Source organism: Carassius auratus, chromosome 45, assembly GCF_003368295.1.
Source record: "Carassius auratus strain Wakin chromosome 45, ASM336829v1, whole genome shotgun sequence".
Classification (NCBI taxonomy): domain Eukaryota; kingdom Metazoa; phylum Chordata; class Actinopteri; order Cypriniformes; family Cyprinidae; genus Carassius; species Carassius auratus.
Genome location: NC_039287.1, coordinates 17,376,470 through 17,404,348, shown reverse-complemented (window position 1 = coordinate 17,404,348; position 27,879 = coordinate 17,376,470). Strand labels below are relative to the sequence as shown.

Genomic DNA, 27,879 nt, shown 5'->3' with positions numbered 1-27,879 from the left:
GTTTTTGCATAGCTTTCCCATTCATCTATCCAGAATGGTTGCAATTTTAAATTTGCAATTTTTGCTTATGTACATATATTATATTATAATGAGCAGGGGCGTAGCAACCGGGGGGGACGGGGGGGACACGTCCCCCGCACTTTTAGAAACAGGTGATTCTGACCCCTGCTAATTTTTTTTTTTTTTTAGGATCCAGCGTGAATATTTCCTGTAGTGTTCTCTGATTTGTTACTTAGATTTGAGTGAAGTAATATTCAGCCAATCACAGAGCGAATCATCTCCTGGGCGCGTCTGCTGTGAGCTTCAAATCTCTTGTTGCTCTTCTGAATTTTCGTTCGTTCGTTCACTTTGCTATTAGGCCGTCTGGGATAAAATGCACCCCAGAAAAAGCAAAGGACGATTACATCCTTTTTTCAAACACACACTGTAAGTATGTTACAGTATGTCGCGATGACACGAATCGCGCGATAAAGTTTTCATGTTATGATTTAACCTATTGAACCCGTATGGACCTCGTCACGTCCCGCCGGATTCAGTGTGTTAAATGCTCTCCTAATTGTCACTTTGGATAAAAGCTCTAGCGGTTAATAAACAGAACTGCTTGCGTCTTGCGGAAGAACATCATAGCCGGAACTACTTCTCTCTGTTTATGTCTATGAAGAATCACAAAGGTACTGGGTTACTCCGCCGCGGTACCCCGAAGCAATCTAAAATAGTCCGAATATAAACACTTATTATAGGTGCACCCTAGTGATTCAGGACAAGCTAAAAACACGGTTTGGAAAATGGATTCATGGTGTACTCGCTTATTATATAGCTACATTTTTCTACATTTTGAAAACACACAAAGTTACGGACCGCAGCTCTGATTGGTTGTTTTTTATCGGGAGTGATGTATTTCTGCTAATGGAAATAGGACCACTGGGAGGAGCCAGAGGAGCTTGATTTATTCACAGATCATCTGTCTCATATTTTTCATAAAATGTATGTTGTATAAAATTACTGTAGATGTAATCTGTATACTCATTTAACACCTGTTTTTGTCCAACTGTTAAAAAAAAAGTTATTGTTCAAATGTAGTGCAACTGAAATATTGTAAATATCATAAAATATCTTTATTTCATTAAAAAAAAAAAAAAAACATTATAGATGGTCTCCCATTGGTCTCAAAGTCCTGCAGTATTTTTAAATTTTGAGTATGATTTAACAAAAATAGGTTCCTGTAAGCTATCATGTCATGTTCCCAAATTTGAAAAAGTAAAATGCCAATTGGTATTCTATTTAGAATTTATTATGAACATCAGCTTTGGGTCAAATCACCATACAGCTGTCCCCCCCACTTTTAAAATGGCTGCTACGCCCCTGATAATGAGTATACACAGATATATTTGATCATCAATGGAATAAAAAAAAATAATAGCATCCACGAGCAGTGGCTAACTAGAGTCTGATAATACATAGCAACTCGCTGATTTAAATGGGTGCGATCTAGTGTTGCTGGAACACACTATTTGTTAACAATGTTGTTTGTGTTTGAACTCCGCATCCTCTCCCTGTCACCAGTCCTTAGAACCTCATCATTTACAAGTCAAGCACAGTCCTTATATTAAAGGCAGACTGGAAACATTCTTCATTTATTATTTTATTTTTTTAATTTATTTACTACTATTATTATTATTATTATTATTATTATTATTATTATTATTATTTTAGAACGTAATAAGAATAAAAAGAATGTTGTTCTTATTTAAACTGATTATTCAACATACTTAGCTAAGATGACTGATTACATAGAAGACTTCAGTTCAGTATCCTACTAACAGCCAAACTCTTAGTTAAATCAGGTTTTGCCAAAAATGAATCTTGGGAATGTATTATTAGGACAAACGTGTGGATGTTATGAAACAAAATGATAATTTCAGTAACAAGAGACTTAAAAGCTGCATGAAATCAAATGCAATGTCTATTTCATCAAACACATCCTTCATCAAAACAGCGCAGTAACAGTTGTATTATGAAAGCTGATCCTGCTTTGTGAGAGTAGCTTTGCTTTCCCTTGTTTCTGTAATTAAAACTCTCTCAGAATCCACTTTCACAGCATTTCCAGCATTCAAATATAAAGAATATGAAGAATATGAAGCATACTAGCGCACTACTACATTATGTACAATTTAAAGGTAGTCTATGTTAGAAATTAGGCATGTCCAACAAATTATTTTAAAAACTCACAATTTGAATCATAAATTACAGCATCATATTTATATTTACTCCAATTTCATCAAAAGTAACAACTTATTTTTGCAGGGTTAAGCAGTGTCAACAGTGTTGACTGCATGAATACAATAGTCAGTTTAATGCATTTCACTGTATCACTGTGAGAAGAATTCGATTCAAAACTACATTTTTGCTCATTGTGATCTGACTGTCTAACTATACTTTCTCGAATACTGTCACTGTAACCAACAATGTGTAAATGCTATGCCAATACGATTCACAGTTCACTGTAAACAGCTTCCCTGATTGTAACAATAGTTTTCGTGAGAGTGCAGAACTTGCAAGCTTAAGTTATTGACAGTGTCATTGTTTACTGTATTTTCTGGAAAATAACTTGCATCTGACTATAAGTCTATCATTGTTGAGAGAGAAACAAAATCACAGGTAAGTTGCATCAGTATATTTACACATCATATTTTATTGCATTCAGAAATAATGTAAAATATTGTGACGAGTTGGCTGCCTCCCCCTAATTATCATCGGCACCTCCCTTAATCGCCGCCCTTCACCAGGCTCCGACAGGAGTGGGTGTGTAAGTGAGGAGGGGCACTGGACGAGCCAGGGCTGGCGGCGTGTGATGAGGCACACCGGATGTAAAAGGAGCCTCATCACTGCCGCTGTTTAAAAGCCCAACTATATATTGTTGTTGTTTTTTTGTAGAAAAAAAAGTCAGCTTTGATCAAGCCTAATAAAGTGTTTAACTGCACTCGCAAGTGTATATTAAATTATTTTGTGGGATAATTAAATATATTCTAAATAAACTGCAAACATAAAAATACATAGATTTATTTTGTCCTCACATTCTTTCTTGTAACTCCTCCCTCTCAGTGACACAAGCTGACTGAAAGGCTCATTATGCAGCTCATTATGCAGGGCTTTGTCTTCTCAGGTGTAAATCACAACATAATGCGAGATAGTTCATGCCCTCTCGCATAGACCTTTTCTACACAAAGAAATGTCTTAGAAAATTTTAATCAATATGTTGTTTTCTGTAAGTGAGTATAATTTAAAAAGAAAAAATCTAGGCTACAAGCTCCAGTTCTCAAAAGTTCTGGGAACCAATGTTCTGTATGTGCTTTATGGTCTTATTCAAGTGATTTAAAATTTGTAGTTTTTCACTAACCACGTATAAACATTGTTTTCTCAAAAACACAATTATGTACAAACATACATGCTGCTCACAAATTATTATAGCCCAGTTTGTGCTGATAACAGTGAGATTAGACTTTACCCATTTAGAGGTTTATAAGCAACTGAAAAAATGTCAGGGCATAACAAAACTTCTCCAGGCCCCAAAAACCCATTAACCTCAGAGGGTTAACCCTTCCAAACACTATGAGTACCTTGTCATGCCGTATGGCCTTGCCAACGCCCCAGCTGTCTTCCAGGGATTTATGAACAAGGTGTTCCCGGGAGATCCTCCACAACTTTGTAAGTGTCTACATGAATGATATATTAATTTCCTCCCTGAACCTGGCTGACCATCGCCACTACATTAAGCAGGTCCTTCAGAGGCTCCGCCAGCACTATCTGTACCTCAAGCTGGAGCAGTTCCTCGGGTACATCACCGGCCAGGAGGGAATTCAGATGGACCAGGGGAAGGTAACAGCCATCACGTAGTGGCCCATTCCTCAGTCTGTAAAGGAGCTTCAAGATTCCAAGGATTTGCTGATTCCTATCCTTCGTCATCTTGAACCCCATGTACTGTGGTAGAAGTGGACGCCTTCACCACTGGAGTCGGAGCTGTGCTTTCCCAACAAATCAGTGAGCCTCTATGCCTTCAGCCTTGCACATACTATTCCAAGAAATTTACCCCAGTGGAGCAGATTTATGATATCGGTAATGGGGAGCTGCTGGTCATTAAACTAGCCCTAAAGGAGTGGCGGCATTGGCTGGAAGAAGCTAACCATCCTTTCACTGTCATCACAGATCACAAAAACCTCCAATATCTCCATGAAGCCAAGAGGCTTAACCCCCAGAAAGCCCACTAGGTTTGGTAAGGCCATCTTCCCTTCATCGCCTTCCTGGATATGAAAGAGGTTACACACCTCTCGCAGGTCCAGCTTGGAGAAGATGCGGGCCCCACAGAGTTCCTCAAGAGCGGCTGGGAGCAGGGGAAGTCAGTAAGAGGGTTCGACCATCTGGAAATTCAGAGCTCGATAATCAACACAGGGCTGCAACCCCCCATCCTTCTTACCCAGAAAAAAAACATCTGGTGAGCTGGATGGCCAGATGAAACCTTGGTTAAGAGACTCCTTGATGTACTCCTCCATCAAATAGAAGTCGACTGTAAAAAATCTGAAGTTGACTCATTGGTAAAGCTTAGCATTAGCAGCGCAAAAGGTTGTGGGTTCAGTTCCCATGGAACATACATACTGGTAAAAAAATAAAATGTATAGCCTAAGTGCACCAGAAGTTTCTTTGGATAAAAGAATCTGCTAAATGCATAAATGTTACTGTAACGGTATCGACTGGAGTGAATAGTTGCACTGAAAGCATGGAAAGCATGGCGATTATGGGGTCTAGCTGAATGGTACTAACCATAAGACGTTGGGGTTGGATGGGGCAGGCCCCAATGTAATGATTTTGGTAGCGGCGCAATAAAGACGGAGTCCAGCCACAAGTCGGCGAGCACGTTCCTCAGGAGATGACCAGGTGGAAGCCATTTGCATAGGTTCTTAAAATAATCTCAGGAGGATCGTCAGGAGTCCAAAAGGTAGGTATACATACACATGTAAGTGCACACTGAGTCTGAACAGTTCAGGGAATTGAACGGTAGACCGGAAGATCCCAAACTGTTGTGAGAGTGGTTATGTAGCTGACTTGATTGCCAGTGATTAGTAATCAGGAGACAGGGATCTGGTGTGAGACATGGGCCACAGGTGACTGAGATGACGGAGGTGGCCGTGACTGTGATGAATCCCTGACAAAGTCGTAACGTTTCATGTGATCAAAAAAAGAAAAAGACAAATTCTTTCCACAGATAGTCTATTCACAATTAAAAGTACAAGTAAAAGAATTTTTTTTTAAAACTGCTAAAAGAACCAACAGTCACATACTGTCACGCCACAGTGTAGAAGGACACTCACGAAGATGATGAAGGTTAAATAGTCTTTAATAATCCACACTAGGGATGTGACGTTTGACACTGAGGCTCCGAAGCCTGTTTTACTCTACTGAAGCAGACTAGCTCGAAAGACTGTGTCGAGGCTTGTATCAAATCTCTGTGATCACGTGACAGATGACGTTTGAGGCTTCATACATCACAATGAAACACCTGAATCAAGGTGACTGATTTGAATATTTGCCGCAGCGTCATTAATTATAAGGCAACACAAAATGTTTGGTGCTTCCTCCCTGCTTCATAGTAACATAGTAACACTTTCATGTGTTTACAATGATTCTCAGAATGAAGACACAGCTGCTATTGCTGAGAATTAATTTTGTGTTGAAACTGGGATCAACGAGTTGTGTGATTCATTTGAAAGTGGCTGCTATAATTGCAGCTGACCACTAGATATCACTGGTCACTATATTTGAGGATTTGAAGCTTTGAATCTTTTTTTGGTACAATCAGGAAATAGCCTCAAAAGCTTCACAAGGCTTCATCTGCCCATCTCTAATCCACAAACAAGTTCATTCCAAATGAAGGGAAGGCATTACATAAACGTAACTTTGACGAGATCTGACAAACTAACACTGAACAGACAGGAACTCAAGTACAAAGACAAATGAAGATGATAAACAAGGCACAGGTGAAAGTAATGACATAATGGCTTTCTGTCTGCGGTGGGCTCGGGTTGATGCTCTGTAAAGCTGGGTGATGGTTAGCCCAGCTCTGGGTCTTGTTGTGTACTGGATCAGAGGTCATATTCTCTCCACAGTCCAGAGCATTTCCTCACTATAACTCAGTCCCATGGTTTCTGGGAGGTCTACAGGGCAATGGTAAATTGCCCAGATCCAGTATAGTGTTTTCAGGGTCTCATTGTCAAAGCGGCTTTGGGCAGCAAGACTGGTGAAATGAAAAAAAAAAGTGGCCTTCCCAAGCCACAGCGACTTAAAGCTTGGGTGGTGTAACACATACACACTGTAAAATGTAGTTACTGACAGTTTTATCAAAAATACATCTATGAATTTGCTTAATTAATGTTCAACGACTGAGCCACTGATGACTGAAATTAATCATTATTAATCACTGAAATCACAATATCAAGTAAGATAATCAAAATTAAGATTTTTTGTCATAATATATAACATAACATAGTATGATAGTGTGCTATTACCAAAATATCCCCTATTTATGCAGCAAAAAAATAAAAAGTGAGTGCATACTTGGTCTGAATCAAAGAGAACTTGATCTCACGAAATCAGTCTCAGCTGTTCAAACAGATGTTCCTTATGAGTTCTCAGAGAAATGCGAGCTGGACAAAAGCAAGGTTCTCCTCACTCCAACTTCCCCTGTGCTCTTTACAGTGATTCTCTGAATTCTCTGCTGTTTAGTTGTAGGGATGTAGTCGTTCATGCAAACACATCACAGCTTAGCAGCTGCCTCTGGAATGTCCACAATCAAATGGATATTATGCTCAATATGGGACACATTTGTAAAGCATAACAAGGACATTTTCCCATGAAACATTAACAGCTTCCAGCTTGGAAGTTTTTTAAACCGGAGCTTTAGACACAAATTCAAAAATCTATTTGCAAGTGACGCTCTAAACCAAGGGTCTTCAAGGATTTTCAGGGCATGGACCCCTTTGGTGATAGAGACATGGTGCACATTTTAAAACTCCTTGATTCAAAATGTGTGAAGCAGAGCTACATATTAAGCATATAGCCTTTGATATTATTAATTATATATTATGTATACTAGATATTATATATTGATATTGATTAAGAAAAATATATTATGGTATATGAACATTATATTGAGACTGTAGATCAGAACTATGTAAAATATTGTTGTTGCAATTGCATCACTACCTGTGTATTACTTTTTATTGTTAAAATAGATATTTATGAATCATAACAAACAACATATTAATCTAAAAAATTATAAGTAGTTTGCATTTTATAAATTATGGCAATTACCCATTTTTTAAATCCATTATGAGGGTATTCTTATGGCTTTAAATTAATGCATAATGCATTGTAACTAATAATAATAACAATATGTAGTTTAATATCATAAATAATCATAACAACAATTATAATACATTATGAAACTTATTTGTGATTATAACATTAATGAGTATGATTATTTATAGCGCAATTAAACACCATTTTAAATCCACTTAATTTATAATGGATTATAAGTGTCATATCTCAACATTATTTATTTAAGATCTGTAAAGTATCTTGCTATCTTACTGATATTAGAATAAATATAGTTAAAATCAAAAGTGCCATATTACACATTAATCTGACCAGATATCTGATCTTATGGCTGTTTAAGAAAAATTATGATTTTTATTTTTATTGTTGTTGTTATTTATAAGTGATCTTTGTCTGCTTAAAGTAAAGTAACAAGTTATCAATGGCAAGAAATTAGACATAACACATTACAATCCATTGTCAGTTAGGTGGATGCAATGTGTTCATTGTGTATTATAAATCATCATTACCTTAAAAGCTATAACACAAATAAGTAAGAAGTATAATGTATTAAAACTGTTGTTATGATTAAACATGAGATGATAAAATATATTATTATATTTAATATAATTTTTATTTTATTTTTATAATGCATAATGAATTCACTATAATGCCTCACGAATACTATTAAAAACAGACTTCATTGAAGATGTTACCTAAATTATTTTAATGGATTTACAGAGTCATACATTTTAATTTTACCAGTCAGATGTGCATTTGCATCCACCTACCAAACAAGTATTAAAAATTCACTTTTTTATTTTACTGTCAGAAAATTTACTTGAATTTCAGCACTGGAAACTTTGCTAGTAATCTATTACTTTGCATTTACATTGAGCATATCTATTCTGACAAGCCATGTTTTTGTCATTCACAGCTTCAGAGTGAATCACACATTTAAATGTAGATGTCATTTCCAAAACTTTCCAACATTTAATTGGCTGTCGGTCCTCCTAGCATCATGAAAAACAATACTTTAACGCATAATAGCTATATAGCCTTGAAAGTGTGAAAGACTGCTCACTTTACAATCACCAGAAGGTTGTTACACGATCTATGTGTATATATATACAGTCTTGTTCAAAATAATAGCAGTACAATGTGACTAACCAGAATAATCAAGGTTTTTCGTATATTTTTTTATTGCTACGTGGCAAACAAGTTACCAGTAGGTTCAGTAGATTCTCAGAAAACAAATGAGACCCAGCATTCATGATATGCACGCTCTTAAGGCTGTGCAATTGGGCAATTCGTTGAATTAGTTGAAAGGGGTGTGTTCAAAAAAATAGCAGTGTGGCATTCAATCACTGAGGTCATCAATTTTGTGAAGAAACAGGTGTGAATCAGGTGGCCCCTATTTAAGGATGAAGCCAACACTTGTTGAACATGCATTTGAAAGCTGAGGAAAATGGGTCGTTCAAGACATTGTTCAGAAGAACAGCTTACTTTGATTAAAAAGTTGATTAGAGAGGGGAAAACCTATAAAGAGGTGCAAAAAATGATAGGCTGTTCAGCTAAAATGATCTCCAATGCCTTAAAATGGAGAGCAAAACCAGAGAGACGTGGAAGAAAACGGAAGACAACCATCAAAATGGATAGAAGAATAACCAGAATGGCAAAGGCTCAGCCAATGATCACCTCCAGGATGATCAAAGACAGTCTGGAGTTACCTGTAAGTACTGTGACAGTTAGAAGACGTCTGTGTGAAGCTAATCTATTTTCAAGAATCCCCCGCAAAGTCCCTCTGTTAAAAAAAAGGCATGTGCAGAAGAGGTTACAATTTGCCAAAGAACACATCAACTGGCCTAAAGAGAAATGGAGGAACATTTTGTGGACTGATGAGAGTAAAATTGTTCTTTTTGGGTCCAAGGGCCACAGGCAGTTTGTGAGACGACCCCCAAACTCTGAATTCAAGCCACAGTACACAGTGAAGCATGGAGGTGCAAGCATCATGATATGGGCATGTTTCTCCTACTATGGTGTTGGGCCTATTTATCGCATACCAGGGATCATGGATCAGTTTGCATATGTTAAAATACTTGAAGAGGTCATGTTGCCCTATGCTGAAGAGGACATGCCCTTGAAATGGTTGTTTCAACAAGACAATGACCCAAAACACACTAGTAAACAGGCAAAGTCTTGGTTCCAAACCAACAAAATTAATGTTATGGAGTGGCCAGCCCAATCTCCAGACCTTAATCCAATTGAGAACTTGTGGGGTGATATCAAAAATGCTGTTTCTGAAGCAAAACCAAGAAATGTGAATGAATTGTGGAATTTTGTTAAAGAATCATGGAGTGGAATAACAGCTGAGAGGTGCCACAAGTTGGTTGACTCCATGCCACACAGATGTCAAGCAGTTTTAAAAAACTGTGGTCATACAACTAAATATTAGTTTAGTGATTCACAGGATTGCTAAATCCCAGAAAAAAAAAATGTTTGTACAAAATAGTTTTGAGTTTGTACAGTCAAAGGTAGACACTGCTATTTTTTTGAACACACCCCTTTCAACTAATTCAACTAATTGCCCAATTGCACAGCCTTAAGAGCGTGCATATCATGAATGCTGGGTCTTGTTTGTTTTCTGACAATCTACTGAACCTACTGGTAACTTGTTTGCCACGTAGCAATAAAAAATATACTAAAAACCTTGATTATTCTGGTTAGTCACATTGTACTGCTATTATTTTGAACAAGACTGTATATATATATATATATATATATATATATATATATATATAGGACAAGGTCATTGAAACACATAGTGTTATAGCTCCTCAAAATGTAGCTAGATGAAAGAACACATTTTCAAAAATGTTACAGAGAATTACATTAATCTTACAAAAGTTTTGTAATAGTTTTTCACTCACAAGCTACAGATCTTAACAAAGAATTTCTACATAACTGGAGAAAAACTACATAAAAGGCATTTCAGGCTAGTTTTTAATGGATCGTAGGTAAAAAAAAGTATGCTTTATTCTTTTTTTTTATTCTTTTTTTCCATGTTATATCATGTTATAGATTTACTGGTTCAAATGATTATGTGCTTGCATGAATTGTCCAAATAAAATGAACAGACTAAATTACTAACTGGTTTAACCATTTAGCAATTTACTTTAACTGATACACTAAAAAGAACTGATTCAGTCTAATTTATTATACAATTCAGTTGTATAAGTTTATTATACAATTAAGACACAATTCAGCCATTGAGAAAATAGAGCGTAAGACATGACAGTAGAAAAACTGAAAAAAAAGAGAGATTGTTGAGTAAAACAACAAAAACTAAACAAAAGGAATGGGGAATTGAACAGTAACCAATACTCAGAATTGGTGCTCTGCATTAAACCATCCAAGTGAACACACACACACACACACTCACACACAGCTATATATCCAGCACCTGGGGCTCAGTACCTTGCTCAAGGGCACTTCAATCATGGGTAGTGAGGGTTCATTCACTCCCTCCCTCCACCTACAACTCCTGCCAGCACCGAGACTTGAACCAGCAACCTTCGGGTAACTAGTCCGGCTCTATAACCATTAGGCCACAGCTGCCCCGAAGTCTCATTAATGGTTCATTTTTGTTTGTTCCTTGAATGAATCAGTGTTTTTGAACGAATGGTTTGAGGCAATGATTCAAAGACTCGAAAATCATGTTTCAATCCTTTGAATGAATTAATAGGTGTGCTCGACATCACGCAGCACTGCAAACCGATCGCAATCTGACTTGAAGCAGTACATGCTGGTTAGAAATTTTGTAAAATTTTTACGTTTGTTAAATTCAGGTTTTATTTAAAAAAAAAAAAAATTAAGTAACGACCAAACGGCCAGCGGCAGACTGAGTTGAGCAAATAAATGTTTGATCAATTAAGCCTTCAAATCAACATGACTTGCCTTAAATAAAACCTATAGATACGGCATCATTTTTGCTCATAAAGTTAAGAGTAATAAGAGTAATACATCATCCGGAATTGTAAAGGGTCCACTTTTATTTCTGTGCACTCACAATATCATCAAAAATCTTTGCTTTTGTAAAATAAGGCACACAAACAGGATGCCCTTTCTGTCGTCTTGGTCTTGAGCAGGAGCGCTTCACAATAAATGATGAACCGAAACTCAGAGAATACATGCCTTCACAGACATGATGAATATATCTAATATAATGCTTTAAAAAGTTAATAATTACAAATTGACAACGAAACCTCTTTATTTATGTAGGCTAATATGTTAACTCTCTAAAGTCCTCAGGCGAGTCAGGATCTTTATCTTTTATCGTTCATCTTGTGACACTATTTCAATGATAATTCAAATATTTCTTTAGTATTTTATTGATTGATTGATTGTTTCTTGGGCTTCTGCCAAGATTTTGTTTGCATGCAGTACAAATAGCCATGATGATCTGAACACAGACGCACTCAAAAGGGAAATGTGGCTTTTAAGCACACTGGAGATGCATATTTAGCTCCAGATATATTCATGAATCCCGATGAAATGATTCTAAAAGACCTGTCATGTTTCCGAGAGTGTTGTGATCCGTAGGTGCCACCGGGACACAGTTCAGGGTTCTCGCCGGGCCGAATCGATATCAGCGTTCATTCCTTCTTCATTCATATCCTGATACAGCTGATCTTTCATTCAGCTTGACATAACTAATTATTCTTTCATGCGGCGTGGGGCGTCAGGAGCTGAGAGACATGCCTTTCTCACTCCCAGCCCGCTCCTCATCTTCTGTGTGCGTTCATGATGAAGCTGTGAACAAGGGTCGAGTCCGGCCGAGCTGTCAGTTCAGACACACAAACATTTCATCTAACACCAACAATGCCTGCACGAGGAAATAATGCACACGATTAAACATCCGACTACAAACTAGATCAAATGATGTGAATGAAACCTGTAAAACTCGATGCTACAAGGAATGATTGTTTTAATCAGTGTTTCCTCATAAAAACTTGTGAACAAGAATAAAGATCATACATTGCTTGTTGTATTCCTCATTTGTAAGTAGCTTCGGATAAAAGAGTGTGCTTAATGAATGAAGGTAAATGAAATTTAGAAAGTTGCCTAAAGCTGCTCTCCACATTCATGTCACAGCTCTCTTCTCGAGCAGCATGATGACTTCTGACTCATTTAGGAGTTTTTATGAAGTCTCCTGAGCTTTGAAAGAGCAGCATTTCCTCTGGGGTCTTATGCAATTTTGCTTCTTGGGAAAATAGATCATTTTATGGATGTTTTTATATAAGAATATGTTTTTTGCAACATCACATAATCACACCAAACACACATCCATAGTATCTGACACACACTTGTATTGATAAACTCGTGATGACACACTTCTAACACCTTGCACCATAAAACCTGTCAATCTTGCCGTGTAGTGAGCGTAGTGTGTGTGCGTATGTTTGCTGAGACAGATCTCAAGGTGGGATTCGCTGATCTTTATTTCTCTTCTTGCTGTTTTTTATTCTATCAGAGTTTAGGATGAGCTTGTGTTTATGAGTGTGTCTTGAGTTCTCTCTCTCTCTCTCTCTCTCACACACACACACACACACACACACACACACACACTGTACATGTGGTTTATACGGTACTCTCTATAGGTGTTAAATCTTCAATCACATGAACAGGTCAGATCATGAATAAAGTAGCTTTCCTACACAGGGCCTCATTAATACATTCTTGTGTAAATCATTCTGAAATGTTCCGATTTATAAAAATGTGAGTATTTAATTAATTTAACAAATCTATATTTGAAATTTTGTGTTAGTTAATTCAGAAGACACATTTCAGGGAGGTCTTTTTTACATTACAAATAATTCAGAATTGACTTAATATCACACAAGAAACAGTGATGTTGTTCTGAATACAAGCACTACAGATATGAAGCCTTACACACCATTGTATCTTACAAACAAACAAACAAACACATTCCCTTGCAGAAAGGTGTTCATTTTCACTATTAAACACAATGACGCCTCAGTTGAGATCAGTGTCCACCAGCAGCAGGAAAGTGTGCTGTGACTAATGATAAAACCACTGACACATAGTGACAAAAAGAGCTGCTTTACTGCTAAAAGATTTCTCACACAGTTATTCTAAAGAAAGAAGTGTTTATTGTCATAGTCTTTCACCAGGATAACTTTCTCAACCTATGAAATGAATGTCCTTATCAGCTCACATCGCCTAGTTTCAACTAGTTAGTAGTCCTCAGCTAAGACACACCAGTCTTAACCATTCAGTCAACACAGCTCAACACCAGGACAGACCAACACAAGCTCTGAGGATGATAGCACTGCTAGCGGCTTCTCTAGAACACACACATTAGAGTGATTCCAGCTTTCAAATCTAAGACAGCTAATGATAACCGCTGGAAGAATTAAAAATGCACTATATTACACACACACACGCACACACGCACAGACAGACACACACACACACACACGTTTGTTTTTGTGTAAAGTGTGTTCATCCCATAGGTGTAATGGTTTTTATTCTGTAGAAACTATATTCTATCTCCCTTCACCAACCCTACACCTAACCCTAACCCTCACAGGAAACTTTCTGCATTTTTACTTTCTCAAAAAAACTCATTCTGTATGATTTATAAGTGTTTTGAAAAATGGGGACATGGGTTATGTCCTCATAAGAACCCTCTCCTTGTAATACCTGTGTCATACCCATGTCATTATACAGAGTTGTGTCCTGATATGAAAACATTTATTCAGCTATATTCTGTACTTGTTCTTAGCCAGATCTTATTTTTCAATGTGAATTCTCTATGAGTGTGTGTGTGTGTGTGTGTGTGTGTTACTTCCACCTTTGTTTCTGTCATTCTGTACAACACATCACTGTTTCCATGGCGACAAAACATGGAACGGCACTTAAAGATGAACAACTTCCTTAATAGAGGATAATGAGACTTGTAATTTGCAAGTGGACATGCTTTTATTCCCTTTTTTCTTCCTTTCTTCTTTTTCTTCATTACTTGTTTATTCTTATGAAGCAGGCTTGCACTGGTTCTGTTGGCTTTGGAGACACACACACACACACACATATCTCTATATTTTGATTTCATTATGAGTGCAGGGTTTGCAGGACCGCTGCGCTTCCGTGTGTAATATGAGAGATGAACAGGACATAAGCAGAGCTGAAATTACCATCAGAACATCCTGTTCCCCTGCCGCCCCCTGACTCTACACGTGTGTGTGTGCTTCTGTCAGATTCTGTGGTTTAGTGGATGGTGACTGTCAACATGAAGACTTCTTTCATTAAATCTTAACAAAGCCTTTCTATGTAAAAACATGTGTATCTCCAGGTCATATGCAGTATATAATAATATATAATACTGTTCAATTTATAATACTGTTTGTGTATATCTTCTTCTGTATTGTATATTGTTTTATGCATGCTTTCTGATAGAACCATTGGTTAATGTAACCTTACATCCAGACTGCATCCAGTGACCAAGGCATGCTAGTATCGTACATTTAATAAACGAAACAGAGGTTTAGAATCAGCTGTAGACCCACTGCTGATTGGTTAACTGATTCCTTTCAACAGCTTTATTCTCTGTTTCTAACAGTTACATTAATTCAATTTTAGCCCATGTAAGTACAGTATGTATGTGTGAGTGTGTGAATATGTTTGTAAAAAAATGAAACTTGTTTGGATACAGTATCGGATACAAAGTAATATCTTTCTACTCTATAAACACTGTTTGAAAAGCCCTAACTAACTTGAATTAACTGGCTCTGATTAAAACCCATCAAAACAGCCAGACTGATTTTGATGTGGGCAAAGCCATTTTTTCGGGAATTTTGAGGGTTGTGTACTACACATACTTTCTTGTTAAGTTTAGACACATCAAAGTCCCTTTTAGGCAAGTCAGTTTACTCGGCAGCCATCTTGGTATTTTCTATACATCTGCATACAAAACAAAACATAATGGGGATAGACCAAAACCTCAAAACTGTTAGTCAGAATGTTGTGTCAATGTAAACTCAGCAATCTAAAATATAGCAAAACGTTCAGGACATTTATTAGGTGTTATTCCTCCTTTTCATGTCACACCACTGGCCCGTCTCTGCTCTATAATGTCCCTGGTTAACCAACAAGCAAAGGAATAATGAAACCAAATAAAAGCACAACAAAGAAGATGAGGATGTTAAATTGAAATGTAAATTGAAATGTAATTGATTGTACAGCACTTTGGTCTACAGGTGCAGTTGTAAAGTGCTCTATAAATAAAGTGAATTAACGTACAATTATGATTAAGCGTCATCAACATACGCATTTTTACATACATACAGGTATTATTTGCTCCTATTTTTAATATTTCAACTGTATTTTCCTCTCTGCTTCTTATCTCTGGACCCGTCTTGATCAAAATTTGATTCTGTGGAAGTAACCGTATATTGAAGGCAGCTCTGTGCTTTATCACAGTCAAGGTTGCATCTCCTGGCAAACACAAACATCAGTCATCACACAGAGCTACTGAAGCACACATGGACATCAATCTAGCCGAAAAAAAACTCCATCACAGCCAAATACAGCAGCACAGCACTTCACACAAACTTACACATACAATACAGTTCTGCCTTTAAAGTGGCAAAACAGTTCTTTTGCAGTTCATTTGATTTTATATTTCTTATGAGCTCTGATAGCACAAGTAAATATCTGGCTCTTTCCACAAACGGGGAACAAATCAAGGAAATATAAAATAAGGAAAAATAAAAGGAATTGCTAGATCCATGTTTTTTAAAGTGTGAGACACATATCATGACATGCACAGAAAAGTATGCACTAAAGAAAAAGATTACATACATTTTTATGGAGAAAAATGAAAGGTAATTGTAAGCAAATATTTGTCTGCATAGGGACTAAACGTGTTGTGTCTCAGCCATTTCGTAATTCTTGTTCCATCGCATACTTTCTTCTTCTGTAGAAGTTCAGGGGTATGCGAGTGTGTGGTTTAGCTCCAACTCTAATCAAACACACCTGAACCAGCTCATCAGTGTCTTCAGGATTACTAAGGCTATAGGCATGTGAGTGTTTTTCTTTTTCTGTTTTTAGGGTTGAAGATATTAAACTGCAGGATAGAGACTCTCTAGGACAAGGGTGACCAGACATCCTGTTTTTCCTGGGCCAGTCCTGTATTTTGGTGCTATTTTTTGTGTCCCCTCTTATTACAGGGGTCATAGGATGCTCATTTTTCAATTCAATTCAGTTCAATTCAAGTTTATTTGTATAGCGCTTTTTACGATACATATCATTACAAAGCAAGTTTAAAGAAAATTACGTTTCTACAATATTTAGTAGTAGCTTATCAGTGCTGACTGTCAGTTTATGTGCATATGGCAGGAATTTTCTGAAAGAATAATACAAGAGGAGGTCAATTTCGACAAGTTTATATGATTATTTAGGGCCTTAATGAAAAGTCTGTAACATTGTATGGTTAAAGGCACCATATAATGCAAAAATCACTTTTATAAGCTGTTTGAACACAGTTGTGTGGCCGCAATGTGTGAAAACAACCAGTCTGTAATGTTAAAAATACACTCACTCATTGTTTTAAAAAAAACAAACAAACATTAACAGTCTCTCCACACAAGTAGATCCAGAATATGACAACATAAAAGCTGATTCTGATTCTGATTCTGAAAGTCCCGTCCATTTGTGACACTCTCTGCCCTATCAGCATATACACAGCCCTGAGTGAGGAGCAGCGGTCCATCATTACTGTTCTCCTGCTGTCGCTGCTGGAGACACAATGTCACGCCAAAGAGGCATTAAAAGTGTTGTGTGTTGGGATGCACCAATGAACATAGGAATCTCCATAGACCACTGAGGACACGATGGTTACATTTCATGACAGTAAATGGCTAAATTTGTCCCAGAAAAAAAGGTCCTATACACGTGTGCTAACATTTTACACCGGATTGCTTCATAAACGAGGGTCAGTTCAGCGCCGGAGTTGTGCATACCAGTGCTTTGTGCGCAAATGTCCAGGCTCCAGACAAAGTAAGCATCACATTTCATATTCTGTTTTCCAAAAGAGCTTATTGGCTCTCTGTAATGCTAATATTGCTAAAACTACCATTGTTTTCACTAATACTGCCTTAACACGCTACCAGAATAATCATGAATAAGAATGTGGTAGTTAAAAATTGTGTTTGGTAGCAATGTGTGAGGTCAGTAACACGGTCAACATAAGACCGGTATGCCCATGAGCATGAGCTCTTGAAGCTCCGCACTCGTCTGAGAAGGGAACCGGAGCAGGGTTACCAGGTTTTCGCAACAAAACACTCCCACTTTAATGATCGGTCAGAAGCAAGTGGATCCATTTGCAGCACTTTATTGAATAAAGCAAGGTCAACAATAGGCATTGGTCAAACGACAGTAGCAGGGACATCAGAGGAATGACAGAGGCAGAAACAATACCGGGCAGGATCAAGGGCAACCAGCAAACAAGTTCCAGAAGGCAAGACCACAAGGATAGGCAGAAGAGAATTAGAGAAGACAAAGTGGAAGTGAGGCGGGAGCACCAGAGTGTAAACAGAGCGTTCGGTTCAAACCCTAAAAGTGGAAATTTCAAGAAGCTTTAAAAAAATATCTGTGGGGTATTTTGAGATTAAACTTTGCATACAAACTCTGGGGTGATCAGAGAACATTTTAAAATGTTGTATCAATGTATTCTATAAAATTTCTCAATGGTAGTGTAAAAAACACCCATTTTTACCCTGCCAAAAACAGCTCTTTTCAGAGCACACAGTTTTGTAGCATTTTCCTTTAAATGTTAATGAACTCTGCTTACCCTGCACCTCTCATCCGAGCTGCCCTCTAAGAGACTGTTTACTGTAGCCACATTCATGGTGAAACTTGCTAATTAGCACATTATTAAGAAAGGCGATTAGCAAAGATTCATAAAAAAATAATATACTCACTTTTTCTGTAGGTGAATTTGGATCACGAATGATTCGCATGGACATAGATGCATTTATGTAGATCGGGGGCGCATTCTCTTCAAAAACAAATGTAATCCACTTCGTGTTCAGCAGGTCTACGGTAAGACAGCAGTCCAGTCTGTGCTGAAACGCTACTGTCAATCAAACTATCATGGGAGGGGCATCAGAGATCGGCTCGATTTAAAAAAGGGCTAAAGATTGGAGCAGATTAAACAAAATCCAGTGAATGGATTTTATCATTTTAGAGTGATTGTGTACACATTGCCAACACACATTTTAGTTAAACTACTTGTAAATCTGCATGTAGCATCATATGACCCCTTTAAGAAAAGGTTTTGTCCCATATTTCAAAATGCCTTTACGATTGGGAGATCAGAGCGAGTAGCAGTCTCGTCATAGGACAAAATTACTACCCAATCACAATTCGTTATTAATTAACATGCAGTTAGTGATGGCAGGATAGGCAGAATCACACTGAATGACACACATATAGTGTTGCTTTCGTCAGTGAAAATTATGACTAAATTACATCATCAACGAACCTTTATCACTTGACGAGTCGGGACGCAACGTAAATGCTGGGCATGTGACAAAGACTATAATTAAATGTATAATGCAATATTGTTGACGAATAAAAATGAGACTAAATGTGTTTTACAAAATAAAACTATGCTAAAATGTATCTTCATTTTTGTGACCAAAACGAGACGACACTAAATGTCATAACGTTATTTCGTCTAGTTTAGTCATAACGTTATTATTATTATTTTGCAGTATTTCTGTTTCCTGTTTCTCACTTCAGTTATTATTATTATCCTTTCTAAAAATCCTACTGTGTCATACCTTTTAGCTTTAATCAACAAATGTTGTGTAAATAATTTTGTGTTCCATGCTTCTTAATTTGGGAGGAAAAGCACCTATCAAGCAATTATGGAAAAAATAATTATGCAAGTTACTGATGATGCATAGCTGTGATTTCATTTCTATGATTTTCTATGACTATGATTTCTTTAATTACTTGCTTTATATCACCTCACAATCCCACTAGAGATATTACATTAATCCAGTTTTAGAAACCCTGGTGTAATGTCGTGTTCAATGCATCTTATAATATTGATATAAAAAATTAAAATATATTTACTTTCTCGTTGCTTTTTATATCAATTTGGTTTAAAACATGTTTGATAAAAAAAAAAAAGTAATTTAAAAAGTTTAAAACATGTTACTATCTACAGTTTCCATAATGTACAACAATTTGTAATTAATCAACCCAGCACTAGTAGTAAGTTAAAAACAGTATGTGAAAATACTAGAGATTTTGAGATGCACATCCAGTGGACACTGCACTATCCCATGAGTCCACAGGAGAGGATTTAGCATTAAAGCGATACAACTTGACAGACGCAGTATGCCTGGGTTACATTCACACTACATTAAACATACCCTTTAATTGTTGTTAAAGAAGTACATACTCTGAGAGTATGTGATTTTAGACACAGCCACTGTGTTTTTTTTTTTTTTTTTTGCACCATGATGACACACAGGAAATGACATCACGTCCATGGGGTTGTATAAACAACAAAACACATCCAAAATCGACAGCTCATATAATATATAGTTTGACCTCCTGAGGTGCATGGTAAATGGTTTCTGAAAATAAAGCAGCCCTTTCACTGGCCGTCTGTAGAAAAGAAAACAGGTTTCTAGCCTTTTGTACTCTGTTTACATGGAAAGTGCATCCTATCTGTCAAACATACACCAGAAATGATAAAGAAACATCCGTGGGTCTCCACTGAACATGTTATCTCACAGGAATAAAACTGGGTGTTTTTTAACGCGTTTATGTTTATGATATGACTGGAGAAGGAAACAGCCCTAACAACTCCCCCCGGGGCTCCTGACACCATCTCCACTCATATAAACAGGAAACCGTGCAGATTAGAATTGCAGTCTGGGTTGCAAACACACACACATAAAGGGCACAAACTGTCTAGACAGCTTTTTTCTTTTTTTTACTTGGGGTTCAGGACAATCAGGTCAAGAATTTCTGCAAGTGAAGCAATACACGCACATAAACACATGCAGCTGTGGACACACACACACAACAAATGAAAAAAAGATGCAATTTGCCTTTGTCGTGGAGCAATACCCCTTTGTTTATACCTTGTTAGAGAATCTACAAGCATTTCACATCTGTATAACTCCATGTAATAATGTCCTTTAACAGCTCACAATGAAGTCACTTCAGAGAGAGGTCATTCTATTGCATATAACTACATTTACATACCGCTAGCGTCTAGCATGGTCATCTGTACAGTTTTCTATCTGAGAGTGAAATATCAAATCTGTCTAACAGAACAGCCTTAAACCAGATGCTAATTCTTAATCTTAAAACAGTTAGAATCTAATAAAAAAATTAAAGTATTGTCACATTTCAGTCCAAAGAAGAAGAAGAATGTCCAAAAAAGGTTCAAGTAACAAAAAAGTTATTTATTAAACAAAACTAGGTAATTTGCTTATAAAAAACGAAGTCGCATGTAGAACACAACAACACCCGACCAAGGAACAGAACAACCTGAGGGACATATGCAGCATGCCATTGACCTCTGAAGTGGTTTTTACTCATGTTAGCATAGCAGTGTTAGCAAAAACAGAGCATTATGTTTTGTAACTGCAGACACTCATATACACCGTAACAACATGTTCACAGATAGAAGCTGGGCAGTAATGAGTATATGGCTAAGAAGCTTTATTATTATTATAGTATTTATAGCTTGCCCTTATTTTTCATTTAAGGAGCAGCCATCTTGAATTCTCAACTTGGGATTAAGTGAGGTGGACCGACCTCCTTTCCACTTGTGTGAGCATTTCACTTGAAAAACACCAGAATACAAACAGGGGTGATCTAATTAGGCCTAATCAAAAATCATGGTGATTAACTAGTGGCAGGAAAAGAGAACAAAGGAAACATGAACTGAAGAGAAACAAAATAAGAGTCCATGAAAATATAAAAATAAAACGGGGGTAAATGTAACAAGTGTAACTTATTTTTTTTTTTGCCATCATTTCATATATCTATATTCATTATATTTGTATATTTAAAAAATTAATTTCATTGCATAATTTATGCTAACGACACTGTAAATGCATTCATGGCATTGCTGAGCTGCACTAAGCAGTCTGTGTAAATCTAAATGCCACTTCAGATGCAGATAAAGCTTTACCTTTGCAATGCAGTTTTTTTTCTTTTGATACTGATTACATTATTATATTAATTTACATATTAAATTTAAAAAGTTACATAGGGACAGATAAAAGGTTAGATAATTTGCCCTCATAAAGGTCCCAGCATTTGCCCATAAATAAAAGCAGTGTTAAACGTGTTACTATGACATGGCTCTAAAACTCACAGCTGATAGAGACAGAGGGGTCAAGCTCGGTGTGACGGGTCAGACACAAAAGCCCTGTGATACTGCAAACTAACAGCACCGCTCTCCAAGAGTCTATCAGTAGCTCCACAGAGACATGAACGTGAATACACTTAGATTTCAGTGAGCACAAATGGCTGAGCTGTGACATATGGAGGAAGATTTACATGCTTTATGATACCACAAGTGAAGAGTGTTTTTTTTTTTTTTTTTTTTTTTTGAAGCATAGCAAATGTCTATTTAAAGGAACATTTCCAGCTATTTACAACTTAATATCAATGGGCAGCATCTGTTCCTCAGTTTTTAAAGAACTGAGCAAACGTGAATGCAGTTGTAATTAAAGCAGGTAGGTTAAAAAAGGTGAAATGTGCGTCTTGTATTTTTGTCCAAACATTTATATTACACAACCACTTCTTTCTCAGAAGGTGTCAAGAACTGAAGCATGCTCACTAAGACTGTTATTGCTTTTAATGTCAAACCTTGGCAAACAAGGAACAGACATAATTGGGAATTTTTGAAGTTATGTATATTTTGGTATAATTTGCACATTATGGTATTCTGAGGTATGGTTTTCATTTCGAATAGGCAAATGGAAAACAAATGATGGCACTTTGCTAAGTGAATCCCTGCTCTGATATAAATCAGTTCATACGTTGACTAGTGTTCAAGAGGTGCTGATGGCAGTAAATCAGTAGAGTGTGTGTGTGTGTGTGTGTTTCTAGTTTTGCTGTTGTTACTACTGCTTTAGGAGGCAAGGCACTGTTACTCCGCAGCTAACTCTATTACTCCAAATGCTGGAAGTGTCCTCTTGGGTCAAACTATGGTTCAGTAGTTTCCTGAAGCGGAAATGCTAAAGACAATTTCAGTAATTATTCCAGGAAGAGAACAAACAAGACCCCATGAAATGTAATTTTCTTTCCTGTGTTATTAACGGGTCTAATATACTGGGAGAGAGCAATCCTTTCCATTTCCATTTATTTTAATAACAGCTGCTCAGCTGGCACCACAGGACCCTGCGATCTTTGCTCAGTTATGGCTTGATTTATTTAGATCAGCTGAGCTGTAAAGTTCATGTGATGGATCACTCCTCGACATATTTCTACATCAGTCTGGGTCCTCTGAAGAATCAGACATCTGTAGCATAATGGTTGCAGGTGGTGTTTATAACTTTGCCGGCAAGGTTTCTGAAGGTAGACGTGCTTACCGTTTCCTCATACTGCTGTCTTGCCAACACAAACACATTCGAGCAGGCTTGAGTCTTATCTAGGGGTTGATTGAGCAAATGATGGGCAGTGTTTCAAAAAACTACTACGACTTCTTCTACTGAGAGACTGTTTTAGCTTTAGGATCCCTATTCTCTCTGGACACATTAACCCACACAGGAAGGAACAGGGTTTGGATATGACATACAAACAAAATATGGAAACTTCTGTAAAGTCTAAGCGTTGGAACAGTTCCCAAACCTTTTACATACCATGCTGAGCTTGGCACACGTGTCACTTAAAAGGGAGATTGAAGTGCCTTTGAAGGACTAGTCTGAGCATTCAGTGTTTAATAAGACATTTCTTTAAGTTAAAAAGAAACCACATCTGCTTATAAAACAGCTAGAGTATCTGAATTTATGAAATTACAATGGATTTCTTTTTACTGTAATACATAGTATGGAGAGCAAATCATCCATTGTGTGAGCAGTTGGTGCTTTATTTATATGATATAATTCTGCCCAATAAAGCACAAAACTGCACTGTAAAAGTTATTATTATTATTATTATTTAGTTATTTTGTTTTATGAGAAAATACTATTTCATGTTAAATTTCATGCTTAGTTCAATGTGTTACTTATCGTTTCTTTGTAATTATTTGTGATATTTAATAGCGATCTATGAGAGAAAAAGCTACTTTTTTTTTAATGCGGTGTGCATGCCTACACGACTTAATAATTTGTAATCTAAACACATTTCTAAGTTAAGTGCTTGAAAATAAAAAAAATAAAAAAATAAAAAGTTGAAATCAATGGATTTGTGGTCCTGAAACCAATTTATAGAGTCAATGTAGTGTTTACAGTACATTCATGTGCTATATTTTCATCACAATGGTAACCACAAAAACTTCAACATTACAGAAACTCTTTTAAAAGTTGCCTTATACAGTTCTATGCAAAGCATGCTAGAAACTGGAAACCTGGTTAATGTTTAGTAACGTTTTAAACTCTGAGGACAATAGTGTGAGGAAGCATGATGGTACAAGAAAGAGAAAATATTGGATCGGACTATAAACAGAATTTCCTTTCATCCGTTCTTTTCTTTTATGCTCTTTAGACGAGCAGAACACATAAAGTACTTCCATAAAAAGGCCTGACAATTATGGCAGGATGTGGAGCGGTGAATTGATTAACATCTAACTCTGAATTTGAGAAGGAATGAGTCCACTGTTTAACACGCTGAAGAGTGGATTACGGCTCGTTCATGGCAGGACTTCAACTCACCTTATATGCAGCTCTTTGACCTCCATATGGAGAGTGTTGCATGTAGATATCATTACAGAATCATGTCATTTTGTGACTCAGGTTCAGTCTATCGCAGTAGTCCAGTGATCGTTTTCTGTGCTTTTAAAGGTCAAAGGCAAATGAGGTCAAATGAGGTCACTTGACCTGAGGGAAACACAGTAAAGGTGCTGCTTTGTTTCACTGAGTTCAATGCATGAGGGAATGTCAACAGCCTTCAGAGCCGCTAGACTGGGAGTCTGTTCTCTTAGAGCTGCTTTTTTCTTAATGGGGTCCATATGAAACAGTAGGACATATTTTGGGGGAAGTGAGAGGATGTAGTCTTGCTTTCTGAGTTCAGATCTTCTCCCTGCAGACATGCTGTCATACAGCGGTCTCCAATACACAGAAAAGTGACAGTTGTCATCCTTTACTTATCATCATTTCGTTCCACACCAGCAAGGTGTTCAAGGATTTCCCTACACTATTCTGAATGTATTATATTAGTCTTCTGAAGCCATTTGATGCTTTGTGTGCAGTACTTGAGTCCAGTGGTTTTCTAGGCTCCTGGCCCGTATGTTGGGTCCTCCGGTCCTCTATGATCGAGCGGTTGAGTGCTGCTCTTACAGGATCGGTGGTAGAAGTGTGTTTAGATCTCGGCTGATGAACTGAACTGAAGACTTTGAGACCATCACTGTGCCCTCGAGAGAAGCCAATCTGCTCCAGCACCATTGTGTCTTTGATAAATGTACCATTAGCTGTTTTTGGAGGTATTTGAGGTATTTGGTTCATTGTGTGTCAGATGTTCAGAAACAAACTTTTTGGCACTCTATTGCTATATTATCCAAATGATCAACTATCGCAGCCATAGCTAGTGCAAAATGCGAAAATACCTGCTTTTCTGAGGTGTTAAATAACGGTGCAAATACCAGTAAACTGACTATCCATCCTTCGTAAATCACTCTGTGTGATTCATTCAAATTCTCTCTGCCCATAAATGTGAAAAGGGAAACTTCAACAACTGCATACGCAATAAGATCATCTGCAGAAACACATTTTGATTACTGATGTGTCTTTAGTAAATCTTGACAGTAGTTTTTAATGCCAAAAGAGAGTTTGAACTGGCACAAGCTGTTAATAAATCTGGCTCTATGTATATACCGCTATTATTTCATCTGTTACTTTGTTAAATCACATTATTTTCCTTATCCAGAACATATACAAAAATTTAACTGAAAAACTATTTCTTTAGAAATCCTGATGATTATGACAACACATCAATGAGCTCATTAACATACTGTATGGCCATCCATATTTACAGTATTTATCAAAGGCTAGGAAATGTTATGATCTTTAAATGTTTTTAATGAAGTCACTTCTGTTCACCAAGACTGGCATTTATTTAATAAAAAAGGATCATGTGACAATGATGCTGTAATGTAACGATGCTGAAAATTAAGCTTTGATCACAGGAATAAATTACATTTTAAAATATATATTCACATAGAAAACAGTTATTTTAAATTGTAATAATATTCGGCAATATTACTGTTTTACTCTTATAAGACCCTCTTATATATATATATATATATATATATATATATATATATATATATATATATATATATATAAATGCAACCTTCGTAAGCAGAATATACTTCACTAAAAACTTTTAAAACCACAATGTTTCCTAATTTTTCACAAGCACTGTTCATATCAACACCTCATCAATATTCAGCAACATATCATTCATATTGTATTTAATTTCACATGGGCTACGCAATCATGAAATAAACATGAAATAAAACTGCTCAGGAATGTGTAGGTTTGCTTGAGCTTGAGGATGTTTTGCAGAAAGCCGTTCTTACAGAGAAAGACACCTACACACGATTCCACATTCACAGCATCAGTGTAGAGAGAGTAGTTGTGTGTGTCTCCCAGCACACACACACTTCCACACGTTCCCAGCATATAATAGGCCCTTGTGAGAACAGCAGAACTGTGCACATCTCGGACAGACTGTTCTTGTCAAGCCCACCTCCTCCAAGAACACAACGTACGTCCATCTGTTAAATCCATTTCAGCAGGCCAGAGTCATTTCCTCCTCTCGCGTCCCTGGAGTTTGAGCCGCGTGTCTGTGAGGTGAATCACGCCGCTCCGTCCCATCCCAGCTCCGTGAATACAACTTAAACAATCTACCTTCAGATGACACTGAACGAAAGATGTTCTAGCTGAATATAAAAGACCTCACCTGACATACCTACACGACTAGTCACATCTACTCACTCCGTATTTTGACTGTTTTCCACATGCTAGAAAATGTTGAATCGGTTGACTTTATTATTAGATGTAATATCCTCATATGCCGCTCAACCTTTCTTAAGTTCTTGACCCTCGTGTTGCGTTCCATTATGAAATACTATCACTGCATTCAATCTTTTTATTAACTTGTTTCCTTTCAGTTTTGTGTTTCTTTTTGGGACTGAATGGCCATATGCCTCATTGATCTGAGCTCACGCACCTCAGTTTTTTGTGTAAATATTGGCAAAATTATCTACAAATAATATTTTTTTCTCTCAATCAAAATCTGTGGTGCATGAGCTCAGGCCAGTGAGGCCTATGATAAATCAGCTCCAAAAAGAACTACAAAAACTACAAAACTACAAAAAGCACCCATCCAACATCTGGTGATAATATAGTGCAACAAAAGACCCAATTATTTGTAAGCCGGACATTTGTGAACACCAAATTAGGCGAAGGACTTTCAGCACAGCACAAGGGTTAATCAAGGTCTAAAACAGTAAATGCACAGTAGAAGTCCTCTGAGAAACAACAGGAATAGGCAGCGGAAAACACTTTTCTTCATGAATACCTAGTTCAAAATATAGGTGCACATTTACAACAGAAATCATTTTTAGGTCGACATTTTTTTAGCAATCGCTCCACTGCCGGCGGTGCAGCAAAGACGGGAACGAGCCACCAGATGCTTGTGTGTTGTTGATACGCTTTTATTTCCCATGAATCAAGCAGGTAATCAAGCCTACTGCAGGACAGGAGTGTGTAAATGAGGGCTGCTGGGTAATAGACCACTGACGGCCTGACTAACCTCATGCTGAAATACACGGCAAAGGAGCGCTGAATGGCTATACGTCTGAGCCAATGCAATGTTCATTTTACAGTGTTATTCCATGCACTTCATTCTAGAAGACAGAATATGCCGTTACACAAGATCTCTTGCTCTGTTATGAAATATCCTCCAGCTGGAAATCACTAAACGTGTTAAGGTTAAGCTATTATGTTTTACTTTACAATGCAAAACTGAATCAGCTCCCAGAACTGTGCTTCAAATGAACATTTCATGTGTGATATTCATGTGAAACGAGCTGGAAGGACATGAGTGTGGCTAAATAATGTCAGAATTTTCACTTTGGGGTGATTTATTCATTTAACCTTCATGGGTCTCAACTGAATAACACACAAAAGTGCCTCATTCAAGGATGAATATTGGCTAGGTCAGTGCTGGAAACATTTTCAGCTGCAGAATGAACAGCAGAGCAGAGAAAAGCAGGAACTCAGGACA

The 27,879-nt window shown here is 37.1% G+C and overlaps 1 protein-coding gene across 7 annotated transcripts in view; it reads right to left on the bottom strand.

Annotated features, from left to right (window-relative positions):
* Nucleotides 1-27,879, bottom strand: part of lama2 (laminin, alpha 2) — a 176,130-nt gene that overhangs the window by 143,336 nt on the left and 4,915 nt on the right. The window lies entirely within an intron of this gene.